This window comes from Lepidochelys kempii, chromosome 13, assembly GCF_965140265.1.
Source record: "Lepidochelys kempii isolate rLepKem1 chromosome 13, rLepKem1.hap2, whole genome shotgun sequence".
Lineage (NCBI taxonomy): Eukaryota > Metazoa > Chordata > Testudines > Cheloniidae > Lepidochelys > Lepidochelys kempii.
In genome coordinates this window covers 16436078-16460154 of record NC_133268.1, presented here as the reverse complement: position 1 = coordinate 16460154, position 24077 = coordinate 16436078, and the positions used below count along the sequence as shown (strand labels likewise).

Below are 24077 nucleotides of genomic sequence, written 5' to 3'. Positions count from 1 at the left end.
AACGCAGCTCTCCTGTTTTCTGCACAGTGCCCAGAGCAGCTTTAGCCTAGGGCTTTGACTGACTCATAAACCACAGCTGGATTCAAATGTATTTCTAGTTAGCAAACAGATGGGGAGATTGGGACACATTTGGGCACTAGAGTTTGGCCCATCAATACTGGGATGAGCAATGGCATGCAGACAGCAAGCCTGGCCCTTATTGAGCCGGAAAGGAGTGTTACATGTAACCCTTGAGTGATCCCTGTTGATCAACGTATGCGATTGCTAGCTTCAGTAGCAAGCCACTCCCAGAACTCTCCAGCCAGAGCAACGTGGGGCACTTCATGCCTGGGAATGTAGTTTTGAAAAGTTCTGAGTCACTCACTGCATCATAGTAACATCCTGCTCTCCTGTCCAGGGACCTCCAAGTGCTTGGCAGACACAAATGGATTCAGCATGTGCACTAGGTCCGTATTATTATCCCCATTTCAGTGTTAAGTGGCTTGCTCAGTGTCAGGTGGGAAGCAGAGCCAGGAAAAGAACCCAAGTCCCGGGCTTTTTCGGGGAGGCCCGACAGGCTAGTAGCTATGACACTGGCCCGAGAGCCAGGAGACCAAGGCTTTATTCCTGTCTCTGCTGCTCTGTGAAGTCCCATCTCCTTCATCTCCTGTGTAGTTAGATTGGAAGGTCTTCGGGGAAAGGTCTGTTCCCCTACCACAGGTGCTGGAACTACGGGTTTGGCGGGTGCTGCCGCATCCCCTGGCTTGAAGTGGTTTCCATCCTATACAGGGTTTACAGTTTGGTTCAATGGCTGTCAGCACCCCTACTGTACAAATTGCTCCAGCCCCCCATCCCCTACTAAGCAACTATACAGCACCTGGCACAATAGGGACCTCTAGGCGCTACAGGATCACCCTGCTGCTTGCTCTCTGGTCGACTGGAGCACGTAGACCAATGGTGGGGCTGGGCCACCCAGGCAGGGTCACCCTTTGAAATCATTGTCTGAGACTGTGACAGCCCCCATGATGGGAAGGAATCAGTGGCTGGCAGGCACTTTGCAAAGGAAGGCAATTGGGCAACTGTAACTTTACACCCGTGGAACAAAGAAAGAATTTGGCCCAAAGACCAATGCATGTGGAAGAGAGGTTCAGGTGGGACTGCTGTCATCTCTAGCTATCAGGTGTTAGATTTCTTTTTTGATGATCTATATAGAGATAACACCTGGCTCGACTTTCTTTATCCTCATCCAAATTCTGCACCACCACGCTGCTGACTTCATTGCTCTCTTCCTCAAGTAGGGTCGGTGTGGATGTCAGTGTGTGTCAGGTGGTCACTTGCATCTGCCTGCGAGCGACTATGGGTCAGTAAATAAATGCACTCAGGTCAGTACAGAAAAGCCTGTGAGCCGCAAGCGTCCTTTACAAAAGGCTTGAGACAGCTCGCCTAACGCACGGCACCGCACCCCAGCACACAGTCCCAGGAATGAGGGGAGAAGCAGCGAGCACTACCCCCCAGCACAAGACATTTTCAGAGTGGCTCAGCACAGGCCAGCATATTTACAAGTCTGACCGTTCGGGGGAAATTCGCAGCATGACTCATGCGCCTTGCTGAAGTTCTTGAATCACAGCATTGTGCAGAGAAATCAGAAACGTGCAGCCCTCATCCAGGGCAGGACAACATCCTCTCTCAGCGTGTCATCAGATATTCGCTGCATTGCAACATCCCCTTGGCTCACCAAGGCCTTGGGAGGCTTCATGCACTGTGGTGGCAATCTGGCAAGGGCTGGTGTCCTATGGGCTGCGTCTTGTCTCTAAGGTTAAGCCCCCACACTGAAGACCAAGCTGAATGCTGGGGTATTTAATGTGCTTTGATTGATCAGAGACCTGTAGCTCTCATACACAGCAACATTTAAAGGCCTCTTTCCCCTGCTGTCCTGAACCAACAAATTCTACACGTGTGCTTTCTACAGGCAACAAAGAGGAGCTTTTTCTTTGCGTTGCCCTGTCAACGCTGCACCCCTCCCAAAATGTCCCGTACACAATTTATTTTCCCTTCCATTAAAGTCTCCCCACTAGACTGGCTCTTGGAAGCTCAATTTATGTTCCTCCAAGCTCTCAGTATATTATTCCTAGCCGGAACAGAAAAGTGCAGTCAGCAAGCAGGCAGTTAGGCAGGGAAACAAGCCTGTCTTTGGTTTCTTGCAGTAAGTCCTAAGCAGGGACAGGAAGTCCCCTTGCAGACAGAAAGTCTGCCGCACCACAGTGTTTGGCATGCCGCGCCGCTCTGCTCCGTGCCACCAAGGAGGAATTCCACAACAAAGAGACGGGAGCGGGGGGGGGGGGGGGGAGAACACAAGGCGGCTGCAAACGTGGGGAGAGGGAAAGGGAGAAAAGAAGACGAGAAGAGAGGAGTTAGAATGTAAGTGTTGAGTGTGGAGAGAGAGTGAGAGAGAGAGAGCGCACACAGAAATCTGGAAAAAGGGAGAGAAAAATATCCAAGCAACCCCTGCATCCCCATCTCCTCCTCCTGTGAAACTGTCAGTCTGTAAATGCCTCCTTGGCAATTAGGTGGGAGCTGTTGCCTTGGGTATATGGGGGCTGCAGTGGATGCAGCAATGGAAGGGACTGGGATTCTGGGGTGCCCACCTGGGCAAAGCTGGCAGCTCCTGAGTGAAAATGTTCCTTCAGAAAGGACACCCATCCTCCTAAGCTGGCTGCTTCTTCTCTGTTGTTTAGCCCATTCCCCACACTGGATTTATTCTGCTCTCAGTTACACTGGTGTAAACCCAAAGAAACCAATGGAGTTACTCCAGATTTACATCAGAGTAACTGAGGTCAGACCCTGGCCCTTAGTAATGGGCAGACCTCCAAAGGCCAGATGATAACCCTGCATTCTGCTTTATTTGAACCTCCCGCGTCTATAGGACTGGGCTGGAACTCACATGAACACAGAGCTTCTTGTACAATTGTGTTGTACTTGGTGCCTAGATCCCACAGTAATGGGTGCAGCATAAAGGTAGGTCAGATCCTTGAATCTGGCAGGTCCCAAGGAGGGCTCTGTGTCACATTCCCTTGGCATAGGGGAATCCCCAGCTGTTCCATTAGGTAGTTTCCAGCTGCTTTGTGGTGCCTGAGAACACATAGATGGATAGACAAGATTATCATCACAGGACTAACTCACCTGGTGCTGGCTGATCGTTTTATGTGAAATACCCCTGCTCACATCACTCCATCCCTACCCAGTCAGGTGCATGGTCACATCAAGAGCAGCAAGGCAGAGGGACTGTACACTGCAGCCTGTGCCAACATGCAGCCCAGCCGTGTAGTCTGTTATCTGCTGGCTGCTTTATGATTCTGTTTAATGTGACTAAATACAAAATTAAAGACCCAACATTGTCTGGGGCCAAGAGGAGGTTCCTGTAGTTGCTTATTGCCCTGACTTAGAGGATCTTACAGTAGGTCCTTGTTTCCCTGGACACCCATCTTCTCTCTCCATCCCACTCCTGCATCACATCCTATGTGAATACTTTGCAGTGACCTCATCTATCTTGCATAGCTTCTGGTGAAACGACATCCAGGCTGCAAAGTCAAAACCTTTCCCTTCTGAGGATATCCCTAGGTGCAGAGTCTCCTGCAGGTAACAGAAAAGACACTACATGTTATTCAGGTTTCAGAGTAGCAGCCGTGTTAGTCTGTATCCGCAAAAAGGAGAACTTGTGGCACTTTAGAGACTAACAAATTTATTTGAGCATAAGCTTTCGTGAGCTACAGCTCACGTCATCGGATGCATGCCCTTCTTCATGAGTGTTCTTCAGACACACTCAAAAGCCAGCCAGCCTGACCCTTAACTCTGGTACAAGTGAGCTTTGGAGAATAAAGAGAAGATTCAAAGTCTTATGCAAGTGATGTATGGGACCTTTAAGGGTTTGCAGTCTTGGTTGGGAAATCCATTGGCAGCTTTTCTGATGAGTTTTTAACCCCCTTATCCCCCACTTAGCTTAGGCATCCTCATGAATGTTGCCCAGCCCCTCCGGAGGCTCCCTTTCCTTCAGGGCATGTGGTGGCTTTGTAGGGTGAATATGCCGGGGGTAACTGACCCCTTGGGCTTGTGTTTGATAGCAGTTCCCAGAAGGGTTTTCTTCCTATATATACATTTTGGCTGGGACCAAGGGATGATGCTGATTGCTGCCTTGATCTGTGCGAGGAAGCCTATGAAGAAGGTGGAGATGCCATAAGTATAGATATGTTGTGCGCAGTGTTGTAGCCATGTTGGTCCCAGGATATTAGAGAGAGAATATTATTACCTCCTCCATCTTGTCTCTATATGTACAGACAAGTTTTCAGTAGGGCCAGATTCTGTGCTGCAGGGACCAAGAGGTGTAGGGTCAAAAGTGGCTTTATGCTATCTTTGTATTTTCAGGAGTCTGGGCTAGCCCAGGGCCAGCACAGCCCTTGGCTTAAGTGAGAGCAGCTCCAGGGGCTTCCAATAACTTACAGTGGCCTCCCACCGCTGCCCGTGGACTATTCCACAGCCCAGAGCAGTCAGAGCACAAAGCAATCCAGCTCCTCCCACTCATGCCCTGACATGTCCCTTCTTATCCTCAGCCACTCCCCCTGCACACCTGTACCTAGGTCGATGTGTGGGGGCATGGTGTAGCAGAACCTACACTGCCCATGCATCATCCCTGAACTACGGGGATTGTCCAGGCGGCAAAGCTTTGACTAAGCTGTTTAAAGGGGCCACAGCAGAACCCGATGTCTCTAAAACTCTTAGCACTTGGACAAGAGCACTGACTGATTTCTGCAAAAGCACAGAAGCAGTTTCTCATTTTCTGTAAACCTTCCAAGGGAATTATATAGCTTGCTAACACCTGCCAATGTACCAGCCACAATTGATAGCGTACACCTGTATTCTAACCCCTACAACATCCCTGGGTGATACATTAACTTATCTCACATGGGTAAACTGAGGCACAGAGCATGCCTACGCCAACATGATCCTTCCATTCAGTAGGCAAGCTGGGAACAGAAGCCATGAATCACTTCCTTTGTTCTGGTGGATGTACCTGAACTTACGTCTCCAGTTAAGAGTATATACAGTTGCTACCAAAATTTAAGTGGTCTGAAAATGAAAAACATCAGTTGTGCCGTATGTAAGTTGTGCTGTATAAAAAAGAAAGAAAGAAAGATTAAACTGGATTTTCCCAGACAGTCCCCACCTTTGCACAAGTACCAGTGGTATTAATGAGGAGAGATCAACGTGCTAGTGTTTCTACCATACTGTCATTTAAACCTGCTCTGAGCAAATCTAGCGGACACATAGTCATAACAAAGTTGGTGGGCACAGGCCCTTTGTTCACACTGCTGCTCTTGTTGATGGAACTGCACCAGAAGTAGTGCAAGGGTAGGACATTCTAGGCTTTACATTCTAGTGATCGTGCTGCTACTGACCTGGGGTAGCTCTTTAACCCAAGCCTCACTTTGCCCATGTAAAAAAAAGCCAGTAGTTCCCACCTACCGGCTAGAGCAGAGGTGGGCAAACTGCGGCCCGTGGGCCACATCTGGCCGGAGGGACCGTCCTTCCCGGCCCCTGAGCTCCTGGCCCAGGAAGCTAGTCCCCGGCCCGTCCTGCGCTGTTCCCCCTCCCACACAGCCACGCCGTTCTGCGGGTAGCAGGGCTGCGAGCCCCTGCCGCTCTGAGTGGCATGGTAAGGGGGTGGGGGCAGCACACGCATGGCAGTGCAAGGGTTGAGTAGGGGGTCTCTGGGGGGCAGTCAGGGGACAGGGAACAGGGGGCAGTTAGGGGCGGGGGGGATCTGGGGGGCAGTCAGGGGACAGGGAGCAGGGGTGGTTGGATGGGGCGGAGGTTCTGGGGCAGTCAGGGATCGGGGAACAAGAGCGGGTGGATAAGGCATGGGAATCCCAGGGGGCCTGTCAGGGGGTGGGGGTGTGGATAGGGTTCGGGGCAGACAGGGGACAGGGACTGGGGGGTGGTAGATAGGGGGTGGGATCCCGGGTGGGGGGGGTGATGTGGGGCGGGGAGTCCCAGGAGGGGGCAATCAGGGGACAAGGAGCAGGGGTGTTGGATGGGTCGGGAGTTCTGAGGGGGACAGTCAGGGGGCGGGAAGTGGGAGGGGGCAAATAGGGGGTGGGGCTGTTTGGGGAGGCACAGCCTTCCCTACCTGGTCCTCCATACAGTTTCGCACCCCGATGTGGCCCTTGGGCCAAAAAGTTTGCCCACCCCGGCCTAGAATGCTGTGAGGCTTCTTTCATTAACACATGTAAAGCCTTTTCAGATCTTTGAGTGAAAGGTGCCACCGAAGCACAAAGTATTATTGGAACTCAAAGACATCTCCATCCCACAGCAATACTTGCTGAGATCTTACTCACTAGAATGAGGGACTCTAGGGCTACTCAAGAATAAGCTAATTTCTTTCTTACACCAGAGGCCTTTCTGTCTGAGATGGTTCCTTTCTGAGACATGAATACAGCATGTCCAGCAGCAGTATTAAATCAAGACATTATCAAAACACTGCCACAAGAAGCTAGTTCTCCAGGTGCTCTGCTCTGAGATTCATCAGCTGACAGGAACCAGAGAGCAGATGGTATATTTAGGGGCTCTTTTACTGACAAAAGTCTTGTGTTCACAGCGGTATTTAATATACTATAGTTCATTCTTGAGAGTCGGGCATAATGTTCAAAAACACCCAAGGCCTGGTCTGCACACGAACTGGTACCAGTTTAACTAAAGGAGCGACTGGTGCAACTTCTGTGTGTAGATCAGGCCTAAGTGGTTTAGGATACTAAGTCCTAATCACCTAGTTTAGTGCTATTAATACTATGTCCATTTCACTGAGATGTTTTATAGTTAATCCTGAACTAAATATTTCATACTTCATTATGCACTTAGGCAGTAGTAATGGCCTGAGCATGGAACTAGGAGCCAGGAATTTCCCAATCATAATCATAATCCCAATCTGCTACGAAATTGCTTTGTGCTTTTGGACAGGTCACCTAGACCCGGTCAAAAAGAGAAAGAAGAGGTGGGGAGGGCAATATTGTTACTATTGTTTTACAGCTGGGGAACTGAAGCAGAGAGAGATTAAGTGACTTGCCCAAGGTCATCCAAGGAGTTTAACTGAACCCAAATCTCCCAAGTCTTCCTCCAGTCCTTTAACCACAAGATCTTCCTACACTGCAACAAAAGAAGAAACAATTTTCCCCTTTTTTTCAAAATTTGAAAATTATCAAAATTCAACCAGCTGACTCATGGGGAAAGAGGGAAGAATGCTGGGGGGAAAATCATGTGAAAATCATTTTTTTAAATTGCAAAATTCAAAAAACATCAACCAGCTCTGCTTGAAAACATCCTTTGTGTCCATTTTTTCATCTGTAAAATCTCTCCTGCCTCAGGTCCCCACCTTTATGGGGTAATTGCTCTTCCTTACTTCCCAGGGGAACTGTGAGGATAAACATATTAAAGACTATGACGCGCTTAGCTACTATGGCAGTGGGTACCACATACAGTATCTAGGATTGATAGCTCTTTCTTGAACATTGTGTAGTTTCTGCTACTGTCTTTGGCCACAAAATCATCAGTATTTTCTGCCTGGAAACTCTTTGCCCGCATTCTCATTTTGCCTGCTCTGCTATTTCTTTTCGTCCCAGACCCTGATTGTTAGAGACTATCTGTGCTATAAGCACCACTTGTATCTCTTCTGCACTCTCTTTCATCAGCTAATACAATCCCAGGTTTTCTGGCTTTCTACATACATTTACTCTTTGAACACTTTTTAGCAAAGGGGAAGGATGATTTTGTGATTAAAGCATGTTACTGTGGTCTGCCACAGCTTCTGGTGTGACCCAGGGCAAGTCACTGCCCTCCATGCCCCAGTTTCGCTATATGTAACATGGCGATAATACTATTTACCTACTTCACAGAGGTACTGTGAAGCTTAATTAATGTTTTCAGATCCTGTTTGGAAAGATCCATAGGACTGGAAATTATTACCCTTCTGGGAACCTTTCCTGACTCTTTATGGTGTGTGTTCCCCCACCCCCCAAAATGATTAAAAATTACCTGCAAGTTGCAGCAATGCAGTTTAGCAGTGGATCTCTATACAGCACTAGAATGATTTCTGCCTGCTATTCTGTAACTCTATTTGTCAATTACAGTATTTAATTTGCTTTCTATCCAAGGCTGTTCATTGCCCTGATAGTTACATGGTTTTATCTCTCCTGTTCCTAGTGCCAGCATGGGCCTGGCTCTAATGAATGAAAGAAAAAGGAAATCCTGAGCCAGTCTCTGCTATGTGATCTGGTCCCTGTGCATATGACTCTCTGAGTGTAATTGGCCAGCAAAGAATATTCCTGGTGAAATGGAAGCCAGGAGAGCTGGCTCCTGTGTTAACTGCCCCTAACCCTAATATACAGGGTGTGTCAGAGGAGGACGGGGTGGGGAGAGTGATATGGAGATCTCCTACACCAATCCTCCAATGGCACTAGGTTTCACAGGGGCTGTCCACCAGCAGCATAAGTTACAGCAGCCCCTTCCTGATGGCCTTCCACCCAAGTTCTGACCCAGCTGGATTCTGTTTAGCCTTAGAAAACTGAGAAGAGAATAGCAGAAGATGGTATGGCTTCAGAATTCCACATCAGCAGAACCATCACCAGCCCCGCAGGTCCAAAGTGCTCAGACATCAGAGCAATAGACGTGACACAGGAGGTGTCCCCCGGGACCCCGAGAGGAGTCCAGCCTCATACCTTGAGAAATGTCCTCCCAGTCTCCATCATGGGCTAGTCAGAAACCTAGAATCAAAAGATAGGGTTAGGCAAGACAGTAAAGTTCTGTGAATGGGACTAAATCTGGGTCTGTGTTGCCCACCAGTTACTTTTTATTAGGATTTGCAAATCCCAAACATGCATGCTCAGACAAATATGTAGGTGTGTAAGCCAGGCATTCGCCCATCCAAATGCAAGGGTGAACATCTTGCAGGATTTGACCATCCTATTAAGGCTCAGATTTAAAAGCGTGAGGCTGCCCCATGTTTTCAGGGGAGCCATCAGTAAGATTCCTCCAAGACCACATGCCTCACTGTTCAGATGTTGCTCCACGGGCACTTGCTTTCTCTGCAGACAAACTTTACGGGATGCATTGCTGAATGGGCGTGAGACTTGGAACGCAACAACACATGCCAGTGTGAGAGTCAGCATGAGCTAATGTCTGCTGGGAACGCCACAGCTTAAAGAGCATTAAGTAGGTGTTGAAAATAAGGAGTTTCTTTCAAGAAGCTCTCTGTGTGAGAAGGTGTTACATGGCCCCACTTTGATTGATAACCATGGCCTAGCTTTCTCTCCTTTCTTGGCTATTTCCCCAAGGTGGAGTCCTTCCCTCCAGTATTTCCATGATGTACAGGACTCTAGCATAAGAGTTAGCATAGACTGTTGAGCTAATACAATTGTTCTGGCATACAGCAGATGCTGGATATTACAATATGCCAACAGCATTCCTAGACAGGGCAGGTGAGATAGTATAAATGTTCCCCTGGGCTCTTAACACCCACACAGACAACAAATGAGGAATTCAGGTTTCCGACTGTTGGTCATTGGGAGAAAAGATATCTTCAGAAAAGCATATTTGTTTCTCAAGAATGAACCATAACTGCATTAAAGAAACAGTCCTTGTCTCCAGTCTGGGTATAGGCCAAAGGCTGCTCTTCCCCATGTGTCCATGCAACATTTTCTCTCCCGGCTTGTTTGGTTTCATGGTTCTCTCTTTGTCCCCCGACCAGTGCACACAAGACTGTATACTCCATGCAGTCACTAGACATATGGATACACATTGTGTAAAACTATCCCACAGCCCAAAGGGCTGGCTTAAAAACATCTGAGAATAATAGTTATTTCCCATTAACTTTTAAAGCTGTTTCTTCAGTGAGGTACTGTAACAAAACTTATCTTTTCTTCTTTTCCTTGTAGGCATTAAGGAGTTAACAAACAAGGCCTGCTCCTGAAGACCCTCACCCAGTATTCTAATCGTGCTTACACTAGTACAAATCAGGAGTAACTCTCCTGAACTTAATGGAGTTGATCAGGTGCCATATTAGGGTAAGTGAGCTTAGTTTCAGGCCCAAAGCCCATCTCATATGTGTAGCTCCACCGATGGCAATGAGGCTCTGCCACATGAAAGGCTTGCTGGCAATGACTAGGTTGGCAAGATCATGGCTCTGCAGGGTTTGCCCCTGGTATTTCCTGCTTTTGTGAAAATTTACACATATGGCAATTTGGTTGCACAAATAGAAAAAGTCACAGATCTTTCCCGGTTTTGCAATGAAATCACAATCACGACTGATCACAATTCAGTGCCAACATTTGTTGATTGTTCTATGAAAATCAGATCACTATTAAATCCTATACAAAGTGTTCAAATGTCTGAGCAAAATCCACCTCTTTTATTGATGATGTATACTGGGTACTTTCATTTCCATTATGAATTTTTCATCCACAGCTAATAAATAATACCCTTGTCCATTTATTTTCTCCTAGAAGGATCGCCAAGTAGCTCAAAATCTGCACAGCAGTCTGCCTCTCTTTTTACACCCTCCACGAGCTTCGGAGTACAGCACACTCTTCGGGATCCTGTAGTCCAGCATTCACTTGACATGTCCAAGCCACCCAAGTCTTTTCTTACAAATCAACATTTCCATGAATGACATACCAGCATGATTTAACACTTCCACATTTGTCACTCTGTCCTGCCATCTTATTTGAAGAATTTTACACAAGCATCTGATATAAAAGCTGTTTAGTCGTTTGGTATGTATGGCATAAGTTATCCATGTTTCTGAGCCATATAGAAGAGTGGATAAAACACACGTTTTGTAAATATGGATTTTCACTTTAGTTGACAAATTGTTATTGTTCCAGGCTCTGCCTTGCAAAGACCAAAGTTCCTGGTAGCTTTGCTGATTCTACTAATGAGCTCAGCATCAACACTGCTGGTAACAGTAGAACCATGGTAGCAAAACTGGTCAACATCATCCAGATGAGTACCATCCAAGGTGATATCTGGAATTGATTCTGAAGAGCCTTAATATATGATAACTGTCTTCTTCAAGCTTATGGCTAGCCCAAAGATTTTGCATGAATCAGAGAACTTGGTAATTAGATGTTGTAGGGCATCAATACTGTGAACCACAAGGGTTGCATCATCTGCAAACAATCAGTCCCTTATGATGATCGCCTTCACTTTGGCTCTGAACCTTGCAGTGTTAAACAAACCTCCATCATGTCTAGTGCTAAGACAGACACCCTCTTGAACATCACGGAACACACGTCTACACTGACTACAATATCATCTGGGTGAATTAATCTGAACCCTCAAGGTCATGTTCTAGCACAACTTAATTTTCTAATAAAGACCAGCCCAATTAGTTCAAATTTCATCAGGACATTGTGGTTAGCACTCTTCTGTGAAAAGCGGCATGGTATTGTTACTGACCTCTGGTGGCCTGGGCCTTTGCTTTATGTCTCATCCAAATGAGAGAGAAAGCAAACAACAGGAAATACACATTGAAATATCCATATGAAATTCTACCAGTACATGAAAGAATCAGACCTTCCCACAGAAATTTTATGTCGTGTTATTTCCATACTGATGCTTGTTTAGCAGGAGATTAAAGTCTAATCTCGGGTTAGAAATGCTGCTGCTGCCATGTTAGAGGTGGAAAGCAGCGTTTATCATCTCAGCAAGAAGCAGTGCCCTCACAAGCTGGTGAACCCTAGACGTGTATTTTACTTACCAAGACAGGTCTGATTTCCTTGTCATTTAGGAATGCTTACAACACAACACGGAGTCTTTCTTAAAAGTCTGATCCATAAAAAGGAAATAAAAGTCTTTGCTGACATTAGTGCATTTGATTAAAAAATATAAATGCCAGTGAATCTACAATAGAAAAAACATCAACAACAACAAACACATGAGTCAGGGTCAGTGTAAAAACTGGAGACAGACCCTGAAAAGGGACCTGTGAAAAGTGCATGTCAGGGTCCATTGGCTTCATGACCATTAGGATTTCTGATGCCTTTTTAAACTTTGTCTTATTTTCCTGCTTTACAGGGTCATCCTAATGGTCTGATTTAAACCCAGGCTGCCTATTTCTCACCCACAGGAAACTCAAGGAGACACTGCTGTGCTCAGTGTAGCTATAACTATGTGAAAGCCAAAGGCATTTATAATCATTCCCTATTGTGAGCTACCACTAAGCCCCTAAATATGTCGAAAACAGCCACTTGTGCAAGATGCTGCTTGCATTTACCTGCTTTGGGATTAAGTAACCCTAACCCCGCCACTGTCCCTATCTCCAAGACTATGTCAGACAGGTGTTCAGGTACAGACTTTGCCCTGCAGGCAGGGCTGCTACTTCGCTCGCCATCCCTGAGAGTCCATCAGGTTCAAAGGTTAGATGTGAGAGATGCTTCCCTGAGCACAATCCGTGCACCCTGGAGTCCTACCCAGCTCTTCCATAATAAGTTTCCCTCAGGACAGAACGAAAGCCATTATCCACACACACCATCATCAGAACTTTGCCGTTTTTTAAGGGCTGGTCCAGTTCAGAGGCTCTGGACTGTTTGAAGAAGTGTTGGTGGTGTTTTTTTCTAGCTGGGTCTAGAAACAGAAATTGTGAAATGCCACAAGAAAGACTCTGTGTGTGTGTGTTAATATATTTTATTTGGCCCAACTTCTTTTGGTGAGAGAGACAAGCTTTTGAGCTACACGGAGCTCTGCTTCAGGTCTGGGAAAGGTACTCCCAGCTACTGTACTGATTAGTTTCAGAGTAACAGCCGTGTTAGTCTGTATTTGCAAAAAGAAAAGGAGTACTATGCTCAAATAAATTGGTTAGTCTCTAAGGTGCCACAAGTACTCCTTTTGTATTGATTAGCTTATCTATCTAGTTATACACAGGAATTACTGGACTGAGTCAGAGCAATGGTCCCAGCTGAGCTACTCCAGTGCCCCCTCAGTGACCAGTACCAGATAATTCAAAGGGGTAAATTTCTTCCTAACTCTAGTCATGTAATGACTGACGTATGTCCTGAAGAATGAGGATTATTGTCATATAGATTTTTAAACCCCATCTTTTAATGTAACTATGCATTTCATTATCCTTATAAATATCTGTCTCTTTGTTTGTTTGATTGAATCTTGCTAAACTCCTAGCCTCAGCAATATCCTGTGGCAGGGAGTCCCACAGGTAGGCATGTGTTGAATAAAACAGTATTTTTTCTTTTCTCAGTTTTAAGTTTGTTGCCTTTCAGCTTAATTGCATCCCCCCTTGTTCTTGGTATGCTGAGAGAGGCTAAATAGGAAGTGCACCCAATTTACCTTCTCTATGCCAGTCACTGTGTATCTCTCTGTCATGTCCCCTCTTGTCCAGCTCCCATGAGTTTTTCCTTGCCTGGGAAAAGATAAAGAAGACTCCGTACCTCATGGCGGATACGTACCCAGGGGATCTGATCGGGAAGCGATTTGTGCAGTGTCTCGCCGGGCTGAGCCCCGCGGGGCCAGGCGGGACAGCGAGCACGTGGAATGCGCACCTGCCCCTCAGAGCCACCCCGCAGTGAGCTCAGGCGGGTGACAGCCGGCGGCGCTCAAGCCCGGACCCGCGGGCCCAGGGGCAGGCCGGGGCGCGGGCGCGCTGTGAATTCCAGCCCCGCGGGCTGGGCGAGACGCGGGGCGGAATGCGGGCGGCTCTCCGGAGAGCCGGCCGCCGGCCGGGCTTGTGCTCCGAGCTGAGGCCGCCGCTGTGGAGGCGGGGCCCGCCTGGGGCTGCAGCGCGATGCACCTGCCGGCGCTGGGCTCGCCGGCGCACGGCAGACACGCTCCGGACGCGGCCCACCCACCCCGCAGCGATTTGCAGCCGGCGGGGCCGGGCAGCGGCGGGAGGATGCTCGCGCTAGCCGGCTCCCAGGGGCTGGCCACAGGCACCCCCTTCACTTGCCCACCCCCAGGGGCGGCTCTGCCCAGGGGCAGGGAAAGCCGGGGAGCCCCCCGCGCGGGAGGGCGGGCACCAGGGGGCCACTGGCTGGAGGACGCGGTGTGTAGTCCCAGCGCTGCCGGGGGCGATGCACGGGGTGGGAGCGCTGCAGGTGCAAACGGGCCGTCCGGATTCGATCCCTCGTTCAGAGGGGAAATAAACCCTCCGCCCAGCAAGCGCCACGTGCATCCTCCCCTCCTGCGTAAAGGGCTGGGGCGGGGAGTCACTGGCGCGGGTGCAGGGGCGAAGTCCTCCCCAGCAGCTGTTCCATGGACACGGCTACATCTCCTGTGCGGCGCGGCGTGGAGCGTGGCCAGGGGATCCCCAGCGTTGGGGGTGAGCCTCCTTGTCCCGCTGCCCAGTGGTGTGGCACACGGGGAGCTGGAGGTGTTTGTACCCCCGCAGCTGGGCTTTCCGGGGGGTGCCTTCACAAGCCTTTCTGGCTGCACGCACCCATGCTGGGAAGAGGAAGGTCAATTGCCCCCATACGCGCCAGTGAATGGATTTCACTCCAAGCATGGACGGGGCAGGAAGGCCCAGGCCCTGCTGGTGCCGGTGGAGATTGTTGCTGGTGCATTTTTGTGGCCGGGATCCCAAGGCCCACCGACCCCCTTCCCAGCCAAACAGGTGCTGCCGTCCAAGGCCGGGGGTCAGCTGGAGTGAGGGCCTGCTGCTGGCCGCTGGGTCTGGCCGGCCAGCCACTGCTCTGCGAGCCTCCAGCTCGGGCTTGGCGAGCGCGGCCATGGATGGAATGACTGGCACGGGTGCAGACAGACACAGCACGTGTGGGAGAACCCTGGCGGAGATTAAGGCAGAGATTGCCCAAATTGCCCAGGAGATTTGAATACTCAATACTCGCCTTCCCAAATTGCACCCTATACACATGTAACTTGCAAAAGTAGTATCCACAGGGGAACCCTGATGGTAAGGGGTACAGGGAGAGCACCATGTGTCTGCTCAAACCTAACCAGTGCAGCTCCCCATCACATATTTGTAGTCAAGTGTTGCTCTTCAATAAATTATTGATTGAAGATTATTCACAGATCTGCAGAATTTCAAAGAACAAATAAACTGAGAAAATCCTGAATTGCCTGGGGACAATTTGTGAACAGAAAAAGAAGCGCAACAAACCAAAGACATTCTTTGCAGTGAATTATTCTCTCATCTCTGCTGTTCTGCATGGGCCCAGGCACGTTTTGCTGGTGTAACTACCCATTTGGCTGTATACGTTGAGGGCACTGCTGGCCGGCGACTGTTGGAAATGTAGCTCAAAGTTGTATTTTTCCTAATAGTTATTCTGCTGACATCCTCTGCAGCAACTCAGTCCTATTCCAGGAGACTCGTGACAGGGCAAAAAGCTGTGCCAGGAAACATCAGCTGTTTTGCGTTATTAGCTGAGGGTAAAAAAATGTGATTGCACAAACTACTTTCAAAACCCACTGTGCCTTATGCTCATTTCCAATAATGGTTTAAACCCTGAGGCCATGTCAGCAATTGGTTGACTGTCAGTATCTGAACCTCAGCTAGAAAGTATATCAGCAGCAGGGCTAACTATTCAGGGCGGGGCTGATAGCAGGTGTTTTACTGGAGCCTTGTGCAGGTTTGCCAATCATTCAACTTTGTTTGAGGGAAGCGGGGGAGGAGGGGTCCAAACCATGCAACTTGACCCACCAGTCCTTGCACCTGCCTGCACTACATGCTAATCAGACTGAGCCTGCTGCCTCATGTCAGGAACCAGTTACATCCCCCCAGAGCCAAGACACAAAAATGTAAGGACCATCAGCAGCTTGCATTGAAGTCCACAGCTAATAGCGGGTAATTAAGGAGCCTCCAGAACAGTACAGCTCTATTATTGCCACTGGCATCAGAGTGTTTTAAAAGAGACCTCGATGCAAAACACTTTTGATCCAGAGTCTGCCCTGCCCCAGTAATCGATGCATGAGTGCACAGGGTTAGCAGCGCTCCAGAACTGGGTGGGCAAGAAGACATTTCTTCCCAATTCTGAAAGAAGCCCCTCTAAGCAAGTTAAAAAGAAAGTGGGGGAAATATGGAAGCAGGGGAGCCTGTTCAACTCACCACATTAGGAAGAAGGCCAGTAGAATGGGACAGGGATGAAACCAATAGGATTTCATAGAATTTACTCTAAAAAACCCAAAGAACTTAATACAAACTGTGATCTTTGCTCTAAGCTTTTTGAAGCATCCTGCAGAATTCTATAGCAGAGAAAGATTTCTCTATTCGCTTAGCTGGGATGGACAAAAATCTGATAGAGATCTTAGTCTTTATCAACTAAATTCTATAGAAACATCCTGTAAGCTTAGAATAGAAACTAGCTAGGAACTTAGACCAGAGGAAAGGGATAATAGGATACTGGAGTAACATGGCCACCATAATATATCTTCAAAAATGAATAGGAGAACTTGTGGCACCTTAGAGACTAACAAATTTATTAGAGCATAAGCTTTTGTGGGCTACAGCCCACTTCAACGGATGCACAGAATGGAACATATAGTAAGAAGAAATATATATACATACAGATAAGCTGGAAGTTGCCATACAAACTGTGAGAGGCTAATTAAAGATGAGCTATTATCAGCAGGAGAAAAAAACTTTTGTACTGATAATCAAGATGGCCCATTTAGACAGTTGACAAGATAATATATCTTGTGTCTCTGTAGGGCCTTTCATGAAAAAGGAATAAAAAAAGTATGATGCCCAATCCTGAGAAGTGAAATCAGTAGTAGATATGGGTTTTCAGCAGCTGCTCAGAGCCTCTCAGGGATTCAGCTTGAGAAACATAGGGATCTCTCCAGCCAACAGCGAAATGCAGTCAGCTCTCAGGGAGGGAAGTGGCGGTCGTTCAACAGCACACAGAGATACCACCAGACAGTTTAGGACAGGAAGTGAAGAACCGCAACCCACCCAGTTGAAAAAGCAGGGGGAGGGACAGATTTAGGGAAGCACAAGTTGGAATTTGTCCAGTTCTTCTACAACCTTTCCTCTTGTGAAAAGTTCAGTGCTTTAAATCTCTGCCCTCCAGCTATCCTGTCAGATGCACAGCAGAGAGCTGTCCTGCAATAAAATACTGTGATTTTTAACGTAGTGCCGGTGCCGTGCCTAGATACTACAGCGATGGGTGCCCTAGACAGATAGATGGGTATGCAGGAGGATGGATAGATCATTTCCTACATGCTTCTAGTAGCTCAGCCAGCCCTGACACCAGCGCAGACCCTGTTTTGTTCAAGGCTCAGCAGAGATAGACAGCTACCTACTTATCGGCTGTGCTATGTAACATGGACACAGCTCTTGTTCCAACGCTCGGCTTGACATGAGACCTCCAAAGGGTGATGCGGTGAACAGGTTCACAATAGCCTCTATCACCCATAAGTGAGAATGCATTTTAGAGAGGGGCATGGTCTAGTGTTCTGAGCACAGGCCTGGGAGATAGACATTCGTTAGTTTTAACCTCACCTCTAACTGCAGCTCTCTCGACAGCCTTGGACTGCCTCCTTGCCTCAGTTTTCCTATTTGTAAAATGAGGTTAGTGATACTTACTTACCTCCCACATGTGCTGTAAGGTAGAGGATGGAAAAAGTACTGTTTTTAGCCAGCCTCCACAAATTCACTGTTCGAGATTGGGTGATGCGGTGGGTTAATGCAAACATAATAAAATACAGCTACATTTGGCACAGACCCTTTCATACAAACTGTATTCCAAAATGCTCAGCAGAGTTAAATAAATAACTGTCATAAGAGTGGGAAATTAAAAGGGATAGGCAAGGAAGGATCAGAGATTGCTATCTGGGATCTGAAATGGGATGGAGAACCAGTTACATTCAGAGATAAAGGGCAGCTACAACTGCAGAGGAGAAGGCTCTTGCACCCACAGTGGTGCAAGCATGTGACAGGAGGAGAGAGGAGCAGAGTGGCCAGTGATGGACATGAGAAGCTGGAACAAGACTATGGAGAGTTTTAAAAACTACATGCATGCAGCTGGGCGTGTGCCTCATACACACTGGCATTCAATTTTTCATGAGTTTGGGGCAGCATTTCTCAAGGCAAGAGGCTCATCTGACTAGCTTAGCCTCCCTAATGGTACCCATTGTGTTAGTGAGCATCACCCCTTGGGAGTGGGGGGGCTCCTGTTGGTGAGCAGGAACGGGCGGGCTAGTGTGTATGTACTTCACGTGGCAGGCTACACCCCTGAATGAAAAGAGCCTTTCATCTCTGTTGACCTGAGTTCAGATATGATTTAGGTCAACAAGAATGACTTGAGCAGTTTCACACTAGCCACCAGGGGCTAGCTGGCCACATGCCAAACTCACCATGCACTTGAGCAAAATTATAGTTTGTCACTGGCAGAGCGGAGTGAGGCGTTTACACTGCCTGTCTGTGCTAGGAATGGGGTCTGTCTTGCACTACCAGATGGTGTTTAGCAGAGTTGGTTGGAGAAACTTTGCGGGAACCATATTTTGTCGGAATGTGCAGCCCCGTTGAAATCAAAACATGGTGAAATTTTTGCTGGAATTTCATTTTGAAAAAAAAAAATCAGAAAAAAAAGTTCCAACAGTGTCAAAATGTTGAGACACTTGTGGAATGGAAGGTTTCGATTTTGTGTTTTGAATTTTATTTTGTATTGTATTCTAGTGTAGTATATAATACAACATCTTGAAACAGTCAAACACAGGAACAAAACATTTCAAATGAGCCAAAACCACCCCCCACCCCCCGACTTTTCCTTTGTGGGGACTTTTGAAATGTTCAGTTTCTGTTCCAGTTTGGAATGGAGCCAAATGTTGACATGACTGGAAGTTCAATCCACTGCATGGCTCTAGTTATTAGTACAGATGGGCTGAGCTGGAATCAGGGCTCCAAACACCAGTGAATCCTGAGAATGTTCAGATTCAGACCTGCATCTGGTGCTGAACTTTACAGCCTATAAGTCCATTTCTAGTTTGTGCTAAGACATTATCAGAAAGGTAGCATGGCCTAAAAGACTATACCTGGGGCTGGGTGCAAAGAACCCCTGAGTTCTAATCCTGCTTGACTGCATACCTGTGGAGAACTCATGTAAAGTATATGCCTCACTTTACCCGTATTTAAACTGAGGTTAATAATATTGAGCTGCCTCACCGGGGGCTAGGATGAATCAGTTATTTGTTTGGAAAAATTTTTGAAATATAAAGTGCAAATTTTTATTCATGTGAGAGTAAACCTTCACTCAGGCAACTAGTCCTATAGAAGTCAATGGCACAACTTGCAGAAGTAAAGATTGCTCACACGAGTAAAGCTTTATCAGATGAGGCCCAAGCTGCTTGGTATTAACATATCGAGCCCCTGCTTTCAGAACCATAAAAATTTCTATGCCATCGAAAGAAAACTGACTATCTCTTGTTTTAAAAGAAAAACTCTGAGTTGGCTCCACCTGGGAATGTGGAAATGGGTGACAGCTCCCCAACAGAAAAAAAAAATGGAATGATAGTAACTTGCTGAGCCTCTCCTGTTCCCAGCCCCACACCACAGATGTTCCTTCATCACAGTCCATTCCACAACATACCTGATGGATTGTCACCGGAGGACAAAATCACTTTCCAAAATATTTGATCTGCGGCTGAAGCAAACCTCTTTGTATGTCAGTTTTATCTGTTGAAGAGCTTGTGTCCATCCATTTTAAGGCAAACCCCCTCCCCTCTCTTCATCTCTAAGTGTTATACCATGCACTTCACAGGGGGATCTCCACATACAGACGGAGAGTGGAATAATAAAGTTGAGATCCACCATGCAGGGTTAGAGCGCTCTCCTCTCTGAGTCAGTGCTGACGCCAATGGGTGAGTCAGTATGAGGCACTGAGTCGGTACTGACCCTAACGCCTTAAAGTGGCACTAGAGGGCGCTGTGTGCTGGGAGAGCCTGGGGGGCTCTTCCCACTGAGTCAGTACTGACCCCAATGCCTCAGCTTGGCTCCAATGGGTGCTGTGTCACTCAATCTGCTATTTTTCAGATAAAGCCATGGGCCTTAACGTCAATGAGATTTCCACGCATGCAATAAAGAAACATACCAGAGACAAGTTCTGCGGCCTTTGTTCAACACTAAGAGTCGGAGTCTCTGGTTCATTAGGGCTGCCTTCAGGCTGATCTAATTTATCAGACCAGTGACCAGATTTCTTAGGACTAAGTGCCCCCCTCCCCCCCCAAATTCCAGTGCCCTGAAGATCTGGCCTATTACCTTTTCAGGCTTGCTAGGCCCCTGACTTCGCTTTGCAGCTGTAGTGGGAGGTGAACATATACATCTAAAAGAACACCACGCATCAAGGGTTTTTTTCCTATGAATTATAAAACACAAAGAGTGAGAAGAGAGGTAGACACGTCCAAGTTGTTTCCCAACATTTATGAAAGAGGAGGTTGTAATTAGCCAACCCCTGTGGTGAATGCATTTATCTGGAATCCAAGGAGACTCCCATCATCACTCATCTAAATAAACATTCCAATAAACATGGGCTGATGCAATTAACACAGCTTTGGGGGATGGCAGGCAGCCTCCCTCACACCTGGTGTCCTCTCAGAATCCAGGAGGAGAACTGACACCCTCCTGAGAAGGCAGTGGGGTGAGAGGAGTGGGGTGAGGGCCCAGGACCTCCAGGTTGTGGTCCCCACCAGCTTGTTAATATCCAGAGTGGCTGTGATAAGAAGCAGTTCCCAGGCCCACAGGTGGGAAGGTGTCAAGTCGTACACACGGAACTATAAACAGTGCACGCTCGTAAAAAGATCAAAGCAGAAAGAATTTATTTTCAGAATGTCTGTTTCCTCCATGGAGCTTAGAGACAAAGATCTTTTTGGGGGCTGGAAGGAGAGGTGAAACCTGAGGGGGTAGGAAGAAAAAGTTCTGATGTTTAATCTCTGAGCATTGGACAAGAGACTCCTGGTTCTATGCTCAAAATAGCCATTGATACGATCAGCCGTAGGACAAGTCTTCACCTTGGTCAAATATCAGAAGTTATTTGCATTTAATCACCCGGGCCAAATGTAGAAGACAATGTAACCAATTGATTTCTTCCCAAATACCTTTTGGCCACAAATATGGGGCTCAGTTCAATACCCCTTGTTCGAGGTAAGCATCCATTAGCCATGAACTGGAAGTCCAGTTACCATCCCACCCAAGTAATTAGTTGAACTAATGCTCAGAGGCTGAGTTTGAATCATGTAGGAGATTCAGAATCAGAGCACAAGCAGCAGACAAGTTCCTACTATTGACGAGAGGACCTAGAGCACAAACAGCACGAGTATGAGCCTGTAAAACTGGAGCCCTTAAGCAAACTATTGTGAAATCCGAGTTGGTTTTACAGAGAATACAATCTCATCATCCAAACAGGCTTCAGCATTGAAAGTGTTCACATTGAAATAAACAAATTACAACGTGCACATGATTACAGCAGCCAGGATTACCAAACAGGCCTAAACAGAGATAGAGACCCAAATCCATCGACTTCCCATGGGAGTTGAGCACATACTCGCCAGGTCCTTTGAAAATCCCACACTGCTCCTTTTCCATGGTGATCATGGTTGTTCTGAGTACATGGAGCGGGGGTCCTAAAGGGAGCAGCCAATCAGAACAGATTTGTAGCAGGCAATCAGAGTACAAGGGTGAGAGGTCAGAGAGCTAAGGGGGGGGGGGTATTAATTTCTCTGTTAACTCAGTAATAATTGTAACCTGGGCTCCCCAGATCTTTGGCCACTTAGATTATTTTGTTTAAACATCCCCACTCTCCTGCCACCTTTGGATTTGATCCCTACACAGAAAAAGCCCAGCACCAACAATATATCCTTTCTGTCAATTGCTTCATTGCGAGATGCACCAGAATTATGTAATTCAGTATGAGCTCACTCTCCTCCCCCCACATCACATGGAGAGCAGGGCTGCACCCCTGGCTCAGGCAGCTGCCTTCTCCCTGACATGAACACACAGAAGTGTCAGTGTTAACATTCGTATGGAAATGTCCTGAGGCAGGAAATAGGTAACATCTGTCCCGGAATTCACAGCACCTGCTTCCTCACACAAAGTGTGCTGCTAACCAGTTCCCCCTATAGGAACAGACATTGTGCTGTGTAATGCTGTTCAATGCAGCCAGCAGTGTCACTAGTTCTGTCAATGGAGAGAAACAAACATTTGTCCGTTAACAATACATTCTTGTTTTAACATGCACTGCTGACCCTCTATTCACATTTGAAACAAGATGTGTGCATACTGCCCTTAAAGAAAACCGGGAGGATTAGATTATACCCACATTGCAGTACAGCAAAGTGACAGTTACGGGCAAAAGTCTTCTCTCACTTACACTAGTTAAATCCATTGACTTTTATTAAAGTACGTTCCAAATTTACACCAGTGTAACTGAGAGCAGAATTTGGCCTTCAATGTATTTTTCTAATCAACTTTCAAAAAATTATTAAAGAGAATGTAGAAATGTGATTGAATGGTGCTTGATAGGCCTAATTCATGAGGCCATCTATTCAGCCACAGATCTGGAATTGCACTGAGTTTCTTGCTGAAGCACAAAACAATGGACTTGCACCAGAGTAACAGGGAAGGGAATTTCCCCCAGTGAGTACAGCACAAAGTAGACTTCACTGGTTCAAGTATAGCTACCTACTCCCCACCACCAACGTGCTTCAGCCCAGAGTTCAATATCCATGGTCTACTCAGTCCCTTCACTCTCTGCTGGCACATGCCAGTTCAGTGCCTCATCCAAAACCCACAGGACTCAAAGGGCTTTGGAGCTGACCCAGAGTGCCTGTCATGTTCAGCTTTTCCCATAATGGTCAACACAGTTTTTAAAATTTATTTTTAATTTACTGAAATAAAAAGAATGTATTTTCTCTTGAGAAAGAAAATTAAAAATATAAACTACCCTCCCATATCCTCTCAAAAGCACCTGCTGGGGTTCTGGCCTTCACCTTCAAAGTTAATAACTAGTGCGAAGGAAATATGCTGCACATTCTTCAAGAGATATTACACTCTGTTTTAAAAAAAAAAAACATTTAGCCCACCTGTTTCCCGCCTGGAACAACTCTGAGCCCTAGAGGACTCGACTGTGTCACAGACAGCCAGGAAGAGGAAACAGCAGAAGACCAAAGGCATTTTGCACACAAAGTGCTTTCTTCTTTACCACTAAGCAGTTCTCAGTCGCTAGTATTCATGTTTCATGGTTTGCACTAATGCTGTAAAATCTGGTCCGGCTTCCCACCACGTCCTCTCCCCAGGGGAGGGGACAAGTGTTATGTTTGGGTCCAGGGTTCTGGTTCAGACAGGCAGAGAAATAGGAGCCACAGCACAATTAGCATTGGGGTTTGTATTTCAATCCTCACCTTCAGTGACGTCAATAGGTCAATAGAGTCACACTAGGATGTAACTGACCCATTGTGAAACTCTGGTAACACAACTCCCCCCGCCCATCACCACCACCACAAATAAACTCATCAACATTGCAAATTAGCATTGACTCATAAAGCTCTTTTAGGCCCATCCACAGCCAATGCTAGATTGCTCCTTGCAGTACATTTTATTTCGTGAGCTACAGCTCACTTCATCGGATGCAACTCACATCCGATGAAGTGAGCTGTAGCTCACGAAAGCTCATGCTCAAATAAATTGGTTAGTCTCTAAGGTGCCACAAGTCCTCCTTTTCTTTTTGCGAATACAGACTAACACGGCTGTTACTCTGAAACCAGTATATTTTATATCACTGTTACCAGTGTAATTTTAAAAGTCCCAAATAATGGGACTTTTGTTATAGTCCCCTAGGGACCTGTTGCCCAAGCTAAAAGGTCACTTGGTTGGGATGTTTCCTCAGCGATTTAGCCTAAATTCTCCACTTTTTACGTCCATCCCATTATGCCCTCTTACACGACCCTAATTCCTGGTATTTGCACTCTCCCATATTTGTAGAACTGTTAGCATGTTCCCCTTTTACTCACTCAAGGTACACTGCACATTGTTAGCGCTTTCAATCTTTGTCCATAAACCAGCCCATCCAAGGCCCTAGTCAGTTTTGTTTCTCTCCTCTCCA

The 24077-nt window shown here is 47.0% G+C and overlaps 1 long non-coding RNA gene across 1 annotated transcript; it reads right to left on the bottom strand.

The window, feature by feature from the left end:
• Window positions 1-102: 102 nt before the first annotated feature.
• LOC140897111 (uncharacterized) lies at window positions 103-13674 on the bottom strand. Its single transcript, XR_012154683.1, has 6 exons — window positions 13363-13674; window positions 8742-8786; window positions 4936-5141; window positions 3433-3609; window positions 2921-3108; window positions 103-1333 (listed from the first exon to the last, which is right to left on the bottom strand). It is a non-coding gene; the product is annotated as an uncharacterized lncRNA (long non-coding RNA).
• Between the last annotated feature and the right edge of the window lie 10403 nt (window positions 13675-24077).